Source organism: Canis lupus, chromosome 35 (genome assembly GCF_003254725.2).
Source record: "Canis lupus dingo isolate Sandy chromosome 35, ASM325472v2, whole genome shotgun sequence".
NCBI classification, from domain to species: domain Eukaryota; kingdom Metazoa; phylum Chordata; class Mammalia; order Carnivora; family Canidae; genus Canis; species Canis lupus.
This window is the reverse complement of record NC_064277.1, coordinates 3,722,404-3,736,978: the sequence shown is the minus strand read 5'-3', so window position 1 is coordinate 3,736,978 and position 14,575 is coordinate 3,722,404. Positions and strand designations below refer to the sequence as shown.

Sequence of the window (14,575 nt, the reverse complement as noted above, 5' to 3'; positions counted from 1 at the left end):
CTTCATTTTCCACAAGACAGGGGACAGAGCTGATCTCACATCCTCTATGTGTCCCATGGTGCCTGCCCAGTAGACCAATAACCCAACGGGAACTTTGGAGGGATGAGTAATACATCTCACGTAAAAGATGGGAAAAGACATTTCATCAGGGGTTTCTCGTAAGTTTGAGGAACTCTTCATCATTATAAAGAGTCAGGGTATTGTTCCTCCATATTCCATCCATGCAGTTCAGCAAATTCATTTAAGGAGTGGAACCAACATCAACGGCAAGTATTCTGGTTCACTCGTACTGGCGTGTGGGGCTTTTAGGCAGGACTCCAGCTTCTTGGCTCTAATGTTGTCCAGCCAGTGGTTTGACCCACAGCCAGCATTTAATTTAAGCCCATAGAACCCGAAACTAATGTTTTGAAAATAAAGAAAGCAGAATTCTATATATCCTGCCTCAGGGTCCGGTGATGTATCCCAGACTCGGGAATGCCAAGTGTCCAGTGTGTGGGGGGGGGGACATGCCAGCTCCCCGGTTTTTATCCAGCCTTTGTATAGAACACAGGTTGATCATGAATTGGAGACAGGGTGGCTGCAGGGGATGTCTCTTCGGCTCCGGCTCTCCTTTGCAGATATTTAAACCTGCAGGTGAGCGTGAGGTAGACCCCATCACTCTGGCTCTGGGGGAGAAATAGGTTTGCTCTGGGCTCTGAGGACATTTCCTCATGGAGGGCCTGTGGACTGAGGTCACTGCAGATGTGAATGGGATTCTGGGCCTGCCCATGGAGGGTTGGTTGGTTGGTTGGTTTTAAAGATTTTATTTATTTATTCATGAAAGACACAGAGAGAGAGAGAGAAGGAGAAGCAAGCTCCATGCAGGGAGCCCGATGCAGGACTCGGTCCCAGGACCCCAGGATCAGGCCATGGGTCGAAGGCAGATGCTCAACCGCTGAGCCCCCCAGGTGTCCCCCATGTAGGGTTTGAATGGGGACTTGGCTAGGCTTCGGGCCTGGAGGAAAGAGGCAGCGAGGCGGATGGAGGAATGTAGGATGTGCCTCGATCCCTCTCCGCTCTCCTGGAGGGGAAGCTTTACAAGTCTGGTTAGTGCCTCCTGTGATTTGAAGCCAGTTGAGATGGCTGAGCGTGTGTGAATTTTCCAGGCAGTCACGCGTTTTCCTTCCAGGCCTCTTCTTCCTCAGCGCCCCTGGATGCAGGATTGAGTTTAGGCCAAGAGGTTGTGGAGGGAGCCCTGTTCCCTGGTGCCTGGCTGTGGCTTCCAGGCTGGTCGCCGTTCCAAGTGAGCCACCAGACAGACGGTGGCAGCTGGCCTGGTAAAGCCGTGCCAGCCGAAGTCGGATCATTTCATCCCAAACTGGGCACAAAATAACGACGTCACTCTCGTATATTAGCTCCCCCTTCGACTGGCTGAGTGTCCTCTTCTGAAGACAAGTGACCACACGTTCGCAGAGTTAGGAAAAACGCCACCGGCAGGGCAGATCTCCGCCACCGGTTCCGGCGGGTACTTGTTCCTCGCAGCTGCTAACGGGGGGTTCCCAGCGGTGGCCAGGACTTCGGTGCGCGCCTTCCCGCGAGGCTGGTGTGCACGGCGTGTGCGACGCTCTCACCAGTCACCCCCCGCACCCCGGGACCAGTGAGGTGCCTTAACTCTTGTCACCCTGATGAGTTTAGTCCTTCCTGAGGTTGGAGGCGGAGGCGGTTGCCCGAAAACAGCCTGAAGAGGTAAACCTGTGGGGAGTGGCCGGGGAGTCGTGGAAATGAGAGGGGCCGGAGCCCTGCATGGACACCTGCCCCCCCACCCCCGCCCTCCGCAGGGAGGCCTTCCCTGAGGTTCACCTGGACGCCCCTGGGTCGGTTCTCTGTTCGCACTCTCATTCTTTGCCTATGCCCTAAAAAAATTTTTTTAATTGTGGTGGAAAAAGAAAACGCGTACGATGGACGCTCTCAACCGTGTCTAAGTGTGTCACGTACGTTCACATTGTGCAACTGTCACCACCATCCATTTGCGACGGGGCCTCTGTCCCCTGCGGACACGGACTCCCCTGCTCGGCTGCCGCCCTTTTATTTCCCGTCCCCATGACCCTGACGACCCGAGGGCCCTCCGGGAGGACTCCTGCAGCGAGCGGCCTTTGGTGACCGGCCTGTCGCACTCAGCACGACATCCTCAGGGCTCCCCCGGGTCGCAGCCTGCGCCGCACTGCTCCTTCCCGTGCCTCGGCTGTGCTCCAGCACATGTGCACACCGCCGTGTGCGTGTCCTGCCATCCGGCCTGGCCCCCGGGGGCTGCCCGCTCCGGGGTGAGTCACGCCGCGGTGAACGTGGCTGCACACGTTCTGGGGGTTTCGGTCCCTTGGCCTTCCCCCCAGAAGCGGGCTTGCTGGGTCCTGTGGACACCCTTTCTTCACCTGAGCCCTGGGGCCACCTCCAGCCACGCTTGGCCTGCCTGTGGGGGGCCCGGGCCGCGGGGGGCGGGGGGGGGGCTTGAGGCCCTGCCAGCCCCTCTGGGGCCCTGAGAACGAGGCTCTCACATGGACCTCGAGCCTCCCACGCCTGCTTTGTCCTGAGCCCCTCCCCCGACCTTCCGAAGAAGCCAACTTTTCCAGGAGGAATAGGGAGAAAGCAGTTACAAGGGGCCCCTCGCAGAGTTCATACATGTTGGCCCTATTTATGGTTTCTGGGGAACAAGTGAGTTTTTCCTTTTTTCTTCTCTCTCTCCAGCTGGGAGGCCTGTCTGCCCCCGACCTCCGAGGTGCCTGCGAGGGCCGCCTCCTCCAGGCAGCCCTTCCTGCCTCCCCCCTCACCTTCCTTCCAGCCCCTTTCTAAACCCCTACCATGCTTTCTGAGCCTTGGTGGCATCGGTCTCACACTTCCACTAATGTTGAGTTGGGTCATTTAAGAATTCATCTTGCCAGTAATTACAGATCTAGGAAAGGTATTTTCCTTAAAGACTTTTTATTTATTCATTTGAGAGAGAACTAGAGAGGAAGTGAGAGCATGAGCAGGGGGCAGGGTTAGTGGGAGAGGGAGAAGCGGACTCCGACTGAGCGGGGAGCCCGACAACGTGGGGCTCGACCCCAGGACCCTGGGATCAAGACCTAAACCCAAAGCAGATGCTCAACCGACTGGGCCGCCCAGGTGCCCCTAGGAAAGATACTTTTAAAAACGTATTGACGTCTCTTCTCCGTGTCCAGCAGGGACTGATGTTTCGTGGGCAGCTTGCTTGCCGTGTCGGTGAGAGGGCGATGCGTTTAGTTTGGCAGCAGGCTGCTTGAGCTCAGAGCAGGGCCACTTGTTGCTGTGGTTTGGCAGCCTAGTGGATTCTTCTGCGGATGTTCTCTAGAGAAGAAATAAAAAAAAAAAAAAATTGGCGACCAGATTTGCCCTCACAACATCCCACCTCGAGTGCATCCTGGCAACTAAGTGTTCTCGGAAGACAGAGGTTTCTGTTTCCCATGTGGGCCGGTAGCAGGTGCGCACGTGGGAACCATCGCTAGGTGGATCGGGAGGCCCTGACCCCTGGCCGAGCACTTGCCGTGACCTTGGGAGACTCCCCCGAGGAGCCCACAGACTTCTAAGGGCACCAAGACAATGAGGTCCAGCAATGAGGGACAAGGCTAGCCTGTAACAACCTCAGCAGTTGTGTGGTTCGTTCAGGCATCCGTATTTTGGAACTCTTCGCTTTATTGTGATAAAACACACATAACGCAAGATTTAGCACTCTCACCGTTTTGAAGTGTACAGCTCGGTGACGTTAGGTGCGCTCTCACCGTCGTGCACCGTCACCACCGTCTCTCTCCTACACCCACGAAACACTAACGCCCCCTCCGCGCCCACCCCCCTAGTCTAATGACCACCCTTCTACCTTCTGCATGAGTTTGACCAACCCTAGGGACCTCACGGAAGTGGAATCATCCAGCATTTGTCCTTTTGTGACTGACTTATTTCACTTGGCAAAATGTCTTCAGGGTCCAACCCATGTGTGAAGTTCCTTCCTTGTTGAGGCTGAATAATGTTCCATTGTACGTCCACACCACGTTTTGTTTATCTGCTTACCTGTTGGCGGACACTTAGCGTGCGTCTGCCTCTTGGCTGTGATGAGTGGCGCTGCCGTCAACGTGGCTGTCCACCTTGGAGGCCCTGCTCTCAGTTCTTTTGCATCCTCTGGACCAGAGTCGCCGGTCGTACAGTGTTGAGAACTCCTCTTCGGAGACGATCTTTGGAGACCTGGCCTAAATTACTGTCCGCGTTAACAAATAAGAGATGATTTTGACTTTTTTTTTTTTTTTTTTCCAAATAGAAGTAACAGGAGGCAAAAAAACACAGTCATTATTTAGTAATTAAGGTACAAGTTTGGACGGAGTGGTGTGATGATGAAACCAGGAGTCAGGGCTGGTCTTCTGTTTTGTTTTCTTTGTAGCATCCTGTATACCCATGTTTGTTCTTGCTGCTAGAGAACCGTGGCTGTTAACTGATTTTCCTTTGCTATGACTTAAGAGCACTTGGAGTGCTTATAGTCTTCACTTAGCTATAGTTTCAAAGATTCGAGCTTTTTAAAAATATTTATTTATTTACTTATTTATTAGAATTAGGCATTTGAGACAGAATGCTTGTTAAAAATGAGAATGATAGGGACACCTGGGGGGCTCAGCGGTTGAGCGTCTGTCTTTGGCTCAGGTCATGACCCCGGGGTCCTGGGATCGAGTCCCCCGTCGGGCTCCCTGCATGGAGCCTGCTTCTCCCTCTGCCTGTGTCTCTGCCTCTCTCTCTCTCTCTCTCTCTCTGTGTCTCTCATGAATAAATTAAATCGTTAAAAAATAAAATGAGAATGATAGATTTAAAAATCTATTATTATAAAGTTGACATATGGTAGGAGATTATTTTAGGGAGGGATCATCTGCTTTGAAAGAGATTCGCCGTGGCGCTTCTTCTCCGTTGTAAGCTAGTTTACTGATCCTTACTTACCTATACTAGTGCACTAGTATTTATTTCAAAGTACAAAAAATTGACCTACCCCAAACTTCTACATTTCTGCTTATCGTGGTCTATAGTCAATAAGCATCTGCTATATTAATGAAGCACCTGGTCATTTTGGCCTCGACACCGTCTTGGTTTTGCTCATTTAAGTAGTAGGGGTGCAGGTCATTGCTACACACACACACACACACACACACACACATCCAGGAACGGGCATTGTCCTCAGCCCAGCAGACACCGGAGGGGACTTGAGGGCAGCAGAGTAACCTGATGGTGCCCCAGCCAGAACAGTCTTTTCAAAAGACAGCTCCGATCATGTCTCTACACTCTCTGGCTTAAATCTTTCAAAGGTTCTAGTTGCTTTTGGAATAAAGTGCACACTTTTCCTCCGTGGCTGGCAAAGCTCACTAGAGTGGGCCCCGGGGACCCCTGCCAGCCTGCTTTCCCTACGCAGCACTTGGTTTGCTGGTTTCAGTTCCTTGAGAACTTTGTAATCTGTTGCATCTCTGGACTCTTGCACGGGCTAGTCTTTGCTAGAACACGCTTTCCAGACTTTTTCTCAGGGTGAAATTTGCTCCAGTCCTCAAGGGGCATGTACTGTTTTCTCTAGGGATTCCCCTACCAGCCACAGCATCCAAGTGAGTGGTCCCTCCTCTGTGTGCCCACAGCACTCCCCAGGGTCTTTCTTACCGAACGCTAGCGCTCATCACATTGATTCTCCTTGTAAAACTTAGTCCGCTTCAGTATCTAGAAGATACAAGAGAGCGAGCGAAGTACAGATCAGACGTGAAGGATTCTGACACCATGCACACTTGCTTGCTCATCACTCAGTTCTAGGAAAGGAATATGGTCGTGTCTTATGAAATACCCTGTATGCCCCTCCGGGCCACCTCTGTCTCCCTGCCACCCTCCCGCTAACCCTGAGCCTGGCTTTGGTGTTAACTCCTTACCTTGCTTTTCCTTACAATTTGCTTCATCTTTTAGGATCCATAAGCAGTATATCATTTCATTTTGCATGGCTTGGGGCTTTTAGTAAGTCGAATCATACAGCACTGTTTTGCACTCTGCATTATTCCCCAGATGCATGTGTGTTGACCTTTATAGCTACAATTCATTCGTTTCACTTCCCTGTGAATATACCAGCGTTATTTGGCCTGTAATTGCCTTTTTACATATTTCTGTGCCTTCTCTTTCCCTCATGCCCCATCTTTATCCTGACACACAATTTTAAATTCCTGAAGGGCAGAGATTGAGTTTATCTTGCCTGCTGTGATGTCCTAATAACTGGCATGGAAGAAGCATTTGTTTCTTAAGTGAGCCCTGTGCCCTTTGGTGTGAGGGTTTGCCCATGAATGGAAATCCATGCAATCCCATCCTTTTGTTTTGTTTTATAGATAGATTGATATTTATTTATTTATTTATTTATTTATTTATTTATTTATTTATTTATTTGAAAGAGAAAGAGAGCGTGGACACTCACGCACACAAGAACAAGACAGGGGAGGGCAGAGGGGGAGGGAGAGAAAGAATCCCAATCAGATTCCCTGCTGAGTGCTGAGCCTGATGTGTGGCTCGATCTCAGGATCCTGAGATCACGACCTGAGACAAAACCAAGAGTCAGATGCGACCACCTGGGCCAGCCATGGGGGTGCCAGCACAACCCCATGCTTGCTTGGCAGAGGCCTTTGCTCCCTGCACCTCCCTTACTGCAGCACTCTTTTTCTGTACCAGGCCAGGTGGTAACTGTTTTAGGCTTTGGGGCCGTATGGTTTCTCACATAACTACTCAGCTCTGCCGTTGTAGCATGAAAGCAGCCACAGATGATACATAAACAGATGGGTGGTCCAGTAACACTGTATTTACAAAATAAACATTGGACCGAATTTGGTCCACAGCCTACGGTGTGCCAACCTCTGCTCTAAAGGATTTCCTTGGTTCCATGTGTCTAGTTCTGGTCCATGAGTTGTGAGCAGAAGTGACACATCACTACTGGCCCGGAGCACTTAATTACCTATCGATCGGTACTGCTACTTGATCATCCTGCACCTTCCAGAGGGGACCCCCCCAAGTCTGGTACAGAGAAGGACAAACAGAGTGGGCTTATGGCACCTTATCAGGCCCTAAGGCAAAATGATATGGCTGTCGTCAAGGTGGAAAAGTAGCACCTTTCAGAGTAGAACCAAAATGCCCCTTTTAGGTTGTCATGTGTGCGTATAACATATAGACTATGTATATGCATAAGACATAGACTAAAGGCACGCATGAAAATACTCCTGTAATATTTGAGTTGTAGGCTGGGACAGAGTTTGCATCTCTACGTTAGCATCTTTCATCCCAACTCTCTCCTTCCTGGTTCATTGCTGGCGATGGAGGCTTGAGCCTGTCTGGCTCTGCACAGAGAGTGAGGGTGGGCGTCCTAACTCTACCAAGCACACTGCATATAGCCTGATGGAGAAAATGGTGGGTTGAGCAGAAAAGCTTCTTTGGGGAGGTCCAGGTACAAGTGGAGAAATAACACATGCCGGGTCATCTTCCATACGTTGACGTGGACGCCACGCCCTTGAGTTCATGATACGGGAGCAAACCAGGTAGGACGTTGCAGTGAAACAAGGCAGCTTCAGACAGATTTGAAACCTGAGTCAGTTTTGGTTTTCTCATGATTTAAACGGGGCTACTTACACCGACCTCGCAGGATGATTGTGAGGAATGCAACTTGCTTGTTGTGGTAGCCAGTTATTTTGCAAGAAAGATGGCTGAAGGGAGGTGCAAATGATGAGGTTAAGAAAAAGAACAGGATTGACAAAAGCGAGTGCTTACCGTGCACTGCCAGGTACTGTTCTAGCTCTTGGCTCCTCATTCCACTCTTACATCAACCCTGGGGGGAAGGTACTATTACCCCCTTCACAGATGCTGAATAAAGCACGGAGAAGGAAGGTCACTTGGCCAAGGTCGCTTGGCTAGTAAGCGGTAGAACCAGGATTGCTGTACATGTGTGTAGCTGGAGAGTCCCCACCCTTCGCCGGGACGCTGCTTCTCCTGGTATTGGCACTGACCCTTTTTTAAGTGTGGCTGTCGTTACCTTCTATTGGGGAATGCCCCTGATACCCCTCACCACCGAGGTGACTTGGTCAGCCCCGTTCTGCTCTCCTGTGTTGACACACAAAGTGGCCTAGAGATGCCAGCCATTTCTCTAAGGACAGAACAGCCAGGAAATCACCTCGGCGTCTTCACATACGATGTGTATATGAAACATCTTAAAAGAGTCAGCTGCACATCACAAAGTGTGGATGTCATTGGTGCCTTTTGGCAGAATTTCCCTTGAGATCAGTCAGGTCCGTGTGTCTACTTCTGCCCAATGAGCTATAAGCGGAACTGACATGTCCCTTCTGGTCCGGAGCATTTAATTACCAATGAGACAGCCTCTAGGCCTGTAACACGTCAACCAGGAACATTCAAGATGGTCTGATCTTTGAACCCATGTCCCGAGTGACCGTGATCAGCAGAGCCCCCTACCAACCCTCAGTGGGCATGTAGTGTGAGCAAGAAATAAACTAACGATGTTGGAAGCCTCTGAAATTGTTAAGAGCTGATTTTCGCTGCACCATGACATAGCCCGTGACTACTACACAAACCTGCTGCAGTTTTCTGTCCTGGCAAACAACTCGTTTGTACAATTTTTTTTTAATTATTGTTATTACTCGACGTGAGTTCGGACTAGCATGAAAGAGTATTAGCATTAACCTTGGGTGTATGGAATGTTATAGAGAGTAAATAAGTTCCAAAATTGGGGTCCAGCTCCATAAGACACTACAAAGTCTTATCCCAAAATAGCTGACTTCCTGATATGGTCAAGAAGTGTTTGTTTCATTGGCAGGCGGTCGTCCGGGGGCTCCAGTGTATAGAAATACTGTTCCCTGATATGTGCAAGCTATTCCCTTGATAGTCTTTCTATCCATTCCTTATTATTGTGGTTTGAGAATTATTTCAAACTGAAATAATTTTGAAATGATTCTCTATAGGAAGACCTTCCACTCACCTCTCACCCAGCTGTGTCAGACAGTACAGGGTAGGCCGGCACAGGTGTGTGTTCAACAACGTCACTTCCATTTGCCCAAACTGGGCAGCTTCCACCTAAATTCTTTTCTCATTTGCAACTCCCACCTAAATATTTCCCAAACCTGCTTAACTTGTCAAGTTTGGGCAAACCATTCACCCCCGTTAGCCCTGTAGAGTTAGTACATTGTTGGCATATCAAGCATTGTCCCAGCCCAGAACCTGTTTTCTTATCAGCGGTGTCTTAGACATTTAGGATTTCTGTGTCTCTCACCTTCTCTCCTCCTTATCCATCATCATGTTCTTTATAGTCTTCTCTTTCTCTTGCTCACACACAGGCATTCTCTCTCCCTTTTGCTTGCCCCCTCCCCAAAGATTTAAATCGATCCTGTTCTAAGTTCCCTGACCCTGGGGAAAGGTGTGCACGTTGTTCATCAACCCTAATGAGCAAAACGGCAGGAACCCTCTGAAACGCGTCTGCTGGGAACTGAGGGAGGCTGGAGCAGTCATCAGTAATCCGAGCCCACCCGGCTGCATGACTTCAGGTGCGAATTGCATGAGTTTCTGCCTTAAACACAAACCCCAGAGGTTTAGGTTTTCTTTTCTTTTTTTTTTTTTTTTTTTTTGGTTTAGGTTTTCAACTTGTGTTCAAGGTGATACGTAGCAGGGGTAAAATTAGTGGGAGAAATTTAATATTGAGGGAAAAGAAACATGGCAGCGTTCCAGTCCCCACGAGGTATGTTTGCCTTTCTCTTTCACAGAAGCTAAAATTTCCAAAAAAGCAAGTAGAACTGCTGTCTGTCCTCCCCATCTCCCACCCCACGCCAAGCCAAATGGGACACCTTGAGCTTGGTGCACGGGGTCCTCGGCTTCCCTGACAGCGTCCCAGAGCAGGAGATAAAAATTTCATCCTTGAAAATAAGAAGCACCAGCCTGAGCTTCCTCAGAGAGCATTTGATGATCTTTTAAGATTTAGAGATTATCATTAAAAAGTGGGCCTTCCCCTCAGAGAGCTTCTAATCTAGCAGATTAGAAGACGTTTGCCCAGAGGAGAAAGAGCATCTCTGGGGGGAAAGATGCTCAGGCCCCTTGGGTAGAAGAGAAAGATGTTTTAGCTTTCTGCTCTAGTCTGCACACAGCACTGGAGAGTGGAACTTGTCTCAGAGGCAGGCCAGGTATAGGACGGACTCTCCAGGGAGCTCATTAGGGGACTCAGGCTTACATCATGGAGGAAACAGCGCAGTCAGGGGCGGGCTGGCGGGGAGGCCCAGGCCAGGCTGTCCTGTAAAGACGGGCTTGCTGGAGCTGCAGCAGCCTGGGGCCAGACCGCAGCCCTGCTTGTCCTTCCTGCTAAAATCTGGCGCCCCAAGAGCTTAAGAGAGGTACCCACGGCCCGAGTTAGAAGGGAGACCTCTGAGTAACTCTGATGGCCCCCCAGACGGTGAAGGGGGATTGGAGCTGTCTAGGAGAGTGCAAAGGGGAGGAGCTGTTGGCTTCTCCAGGAGGATGGAGGCCTGCGGCCTGGGGGGTAATGACAGCAGTGGCAGTTTGTAGGAGGTCCTGTTCCAGTGCCGCTTGAGTCTTGCCGGATGCTGCTGCTCACGGGCTGAGGGTCTCATGTCCTAGGAGAACTGCCCGGCTACTCCCTGTGCACAGTGATGCAGACAGACCCCGTGGCGGTGTCACCTAGCCCTGACCTGTGTGTGCTAACAGTGGCAGAGGCAGGCCATGTCCCCTGCTCTCGGAGTGGCCACCGGCCCGGGCCGCGGGAGGGCCTCGCTGTGCTCTCGGAGCACGGGTTCCCTGGAGGAGACGGGACCCCAGCTGTGAGGCACCCACACCTCCAGCTCGCCTCCCTGGCCTCCTGACTCTTCCCCTGCCCCAGCCTCTTCCTTGGCCACTATGGCTCTGGGCGCCCGTGGTCTTTCTGGAGCACGGCGTGACCGCTCCAACTCTGCAGCTGAACCAGTTTGCTGCAACCCACAGTTGGAGGAGCAGCCTGACCTCTGGTACCGTGGGCTGCCTTGAACGTGACCCACACGAGAGCCAGGGACGCGGGCACCTGCCCATCCTCGTGTTGCTTACAGACCAGAGGGAGGGAGAGGCATCCGCACCTGGTCTCTGCAAAGTGTGTACCCTGTGGGGGCAACTGGAGGAGGTGCCGTCTGAGCAGCGGGAGGGCCCTCTCACCCCATCCCCGGGCTCTCCTTCCTGCGGACTCCCCCTTTACTCTGCTCCCCACCCTCTTCTCCACACCCTCATTTTTGTGCCATTGCTTCTACCTGAAATGCCTTCTCCTTCATTAACCATTTGCATTTCAAAATCCTGCCAGTTTCTCATTGGGTCAAGTCAAAAGGCCTTTTTATCTTTTCTCTCTCTTAAAATATGGATTGCTTCATGAATTTGCCTGTTATCTTGTGCAGGGGCCGTGCTAATCTTCTGCTCATCTTCTCTGTGCCACAGTTTTAGTACACATGCTGCCCGGGCGAGCACAAGACCCCCTCTTCCCAAACGGGTCCTCCATCTCCCCACCCCCCATGCCAGGGTGCGGTCCCCGACTCTCGGAGCCCCTGCCCCACCTGACTTTGCCTTTTGCAGGATCAGCGGCCCTTCCCTCTCCAGCCAGGCTGCAGGGTGAATGTGCGTCCTATCGGGTTTTGTCCGACGGACCCAACACGGTGTTTGCGCAGTGAACTGCACCTAAATACACTGAGCCGCATTTTGCAGACACTCAGATGTTTGTAATACAAGTGCATGAACTAAAGATTGATGCAGGGTGGCTAAAAGTCATTGGAAATTTAGGAGCAGGGAAGGACATAAGCATTGAGAGCTGGGAAGGCCTTCCTGCAGGGGAAGGAGGGCTGGAGGTATTTCATGGCAGGGACAAGAAGGCACATTCTAGAGCGAAAGAGGATGCATGGTGACAGTATCAAATGCAAGCTGGAGCGTGAGCACAGAGGCGGTGGCAGGTGGCGGGGCTTAGAGGGGCTCGTTCGTGGCTCAGAAGGGTCGGCCGAAGAGGAGAGCTCTGGAGGGATTCACTTAGCAGCATGATTTGGTGTTCGCCTCGTTTGGCCAAGGCACGGCAGTGCTGATATGAATTGCTCAGGTTGGGCCGTGGAAGGAAGAGGGAAGGGAGGAGGCTGGTGTCCAGTGTTTGGTCTGGCTTCTCGCTGGCGGGTGCCACTCTGAGAGGATCACACAGTAAGCATTTGTATTCTGAAGCCAGCCAGTAGTATTTACGGCTGTGCTCTTACTGGCACGATTGTTTAATGAAATCTGCAGCATCTTCAGTTCCCCAAATGCCGTGTGTTTCCCTAGAGAAACATATATGGCTATAAGGCATTCAAAGACAAAATATAGAAAAAAACTTCCTAATGTCTGCTAGAAATGGAATTGAAATGCACACAGCACCAAATGAAGTCATCTCCACTCTTAAAATTCCTGGTCTACCAACTACTTAAAGGGCAAATTCAAGTAAACAGAAGAGGCATGTGCTTTCCTCTAAGGGGAATATTATAATCAGAAGAGAGACGTTGATAGACATTTATGTCTGGATCTCTTCTTTCTGCCCCAGGAAACCAGAAATTGGTCTTTGCCAGTAGCGACCTACTGTGTGTGTACAGGGCAAGGTGATTAGCCGGCAGGTGGCCGTTGTGCAGAAATGCTCGTCCTGTCCTATTTAATGCCAGCCTTGTATATTGATGCAGATGCACACATCAGAGGCTTTACGTGCCCTCCCCGGGGAGAGAGACCGTACGCGTGGCCGTAGCTACAAGTGCCGACCGGTGATTGCACCGTAGGACGCAGCCGGTCCTGCCCTGAGCTCCTCTGTCTGCCACACTCGGGGCCTCAGCCCCGGCCCGCGGGCCCGTGATGCTCCCCTGGCGATCAAGTTCACTATCGTGCAGCGCCACCGTCGTGGCAAGTGGCTGAGCTGGATGCGTCACCGGGCAGGATATGTGGAAAAGCAATTAGCTTCCTGAGGGTCAGTAACTGATATTCTATTTCCAAACACAGAGTGTGCTCAGATATAATCATGAGAATTAATCAGACCCAACTGCAGTTGTATAAGCAATATTTTGACAGGGGGTGGTTTGTTTTGAAGCTGGGCGTACTGGAGACGTGACATGATGAATAGGGGTGGATAAAGCAACTACCAACTAATACATTTCCTCTTGGGCTTGATTTTACATTTTTTTTCTGCTTTTTTTCTTGAAGCTTATTGTCATTTAAAGTCTCACTTCTTACAGCTCTTAAGACGGTTCGTATAAACATATTTTGTGTGTGCAATAGAGAACGTCTGTATTTTATTCCCAGGCTTCCCTACGGGTGTCCGTGTCACCATGACTCGCTCGGTTGCCCGCACCCACTTTGACACCCCTGCCGCTGTAATTAGCTATCAGAGTCCACCATTCTCTCTTCAGAAACGGTCCTTAAAACCCCACAGTTCCCATCCTAATTCCAACCCAAATCGATTGGGATCCTAAAGGGTCAGAGCGGGAAGGAATGTCTGAGATGGTCAAGGACCAGCAGGGCACGTTTTCTGGGACCCTGCTCGTCTTCCCAGCAGACCTGGCCCTGGCCCTGCCCTCGGGCTCAGGCCTCGCCTCCTGTGGGGTGGCATCACATCGTCCAGAAGATTCTCACCTCCTTACCTGGCTCCAGGGCCCTGGCCCATCAAGCCATCCATCTCTTCTTCCCCAGCTTCGTCTTACCGAATGGGCCCTTTGAATGCTGTCACTCTCTTCCTCACTGGCTGCCCCTAGGTTTGCATCTCCAACTTCTCATACGAGGTTGTCATCACTGGATTTCACTCCGTTTTACCAAGGCACACCCCTCACTCCAGCCAGTCTTCTCTTGGTCCTTGCACTATGCCCTGGTCATTGCTGGGTCCACCTCTCTGCTCACACTGCTACCGCCACGTGGATTACCTGTTTTCTCTTCTGACTCTTCAGAGCTCACCTTTGAGATCCCCCTCAGTGCTCCCTGAGACCTAGCTCTAGGCTGTGCTGACCCCCCACTCCTGAAGGGTTGTCCTCTACCTTCTGTGTGCCCCTGAGTGCTTACCATATGCCGGGTGTGGTGCCCTGGAGGAGACCCAGACATGCACCGGGCAGGAGCCCGGCCACGCACCTTAGAGTCTAGCACAGGCATTAACACATGCATACAAATAATTTTACTGCTGGGGAGTGTATAGTAAACACTATGGTTGTTAAAGATGTAGGTACAACTGAGCCTGTTTATGTTTGTTCAGATTTCTCTCGTGTCCAGAGAGCAAGACGGTGCAGCATAATAGTTAAGTCAGATTCTGAAGCCAGAGGATGTGTTGCCAGTGACTAGCTGTGGGACCTGGGGCGGTGCTTCCCCCTATGTGCTCGGCTTCCTCATCTGTAAGGATGGAGGTAGTAGGAGCACCCAGCTCCCAGGGCTGCTGTCAGAATTATGTGAGTTGACACTGAAAGTGCTCAGAAGAGGGCCTGGCATGTGGTAAGCACCCGGGAAGCATTAGCTGTCACCTCCCCTACTTACCATCACCTCATTC

General features: G+C 51.2%; 1 protein-coding gene and 1 pseudogene across 5 annotated transcripts in view; one reads left to right on the top strand and one right to left on the bottom strand.

Annotated features, from left to right (window-relative positions):
- Positions 1-14,575, top strand: part of SLC22A23 (solute carrier family 22 member 23) — a 163,454-nt gene that overhangs the window by 57,865 nt on the left and 91,014 nt on the right. The window lies entirely within an intron of this gene.
- On the bottom strand, positions 11,410-11,523 carry LOC112660030 (U6 spliceosomal RNA; annotated as a pseudogene).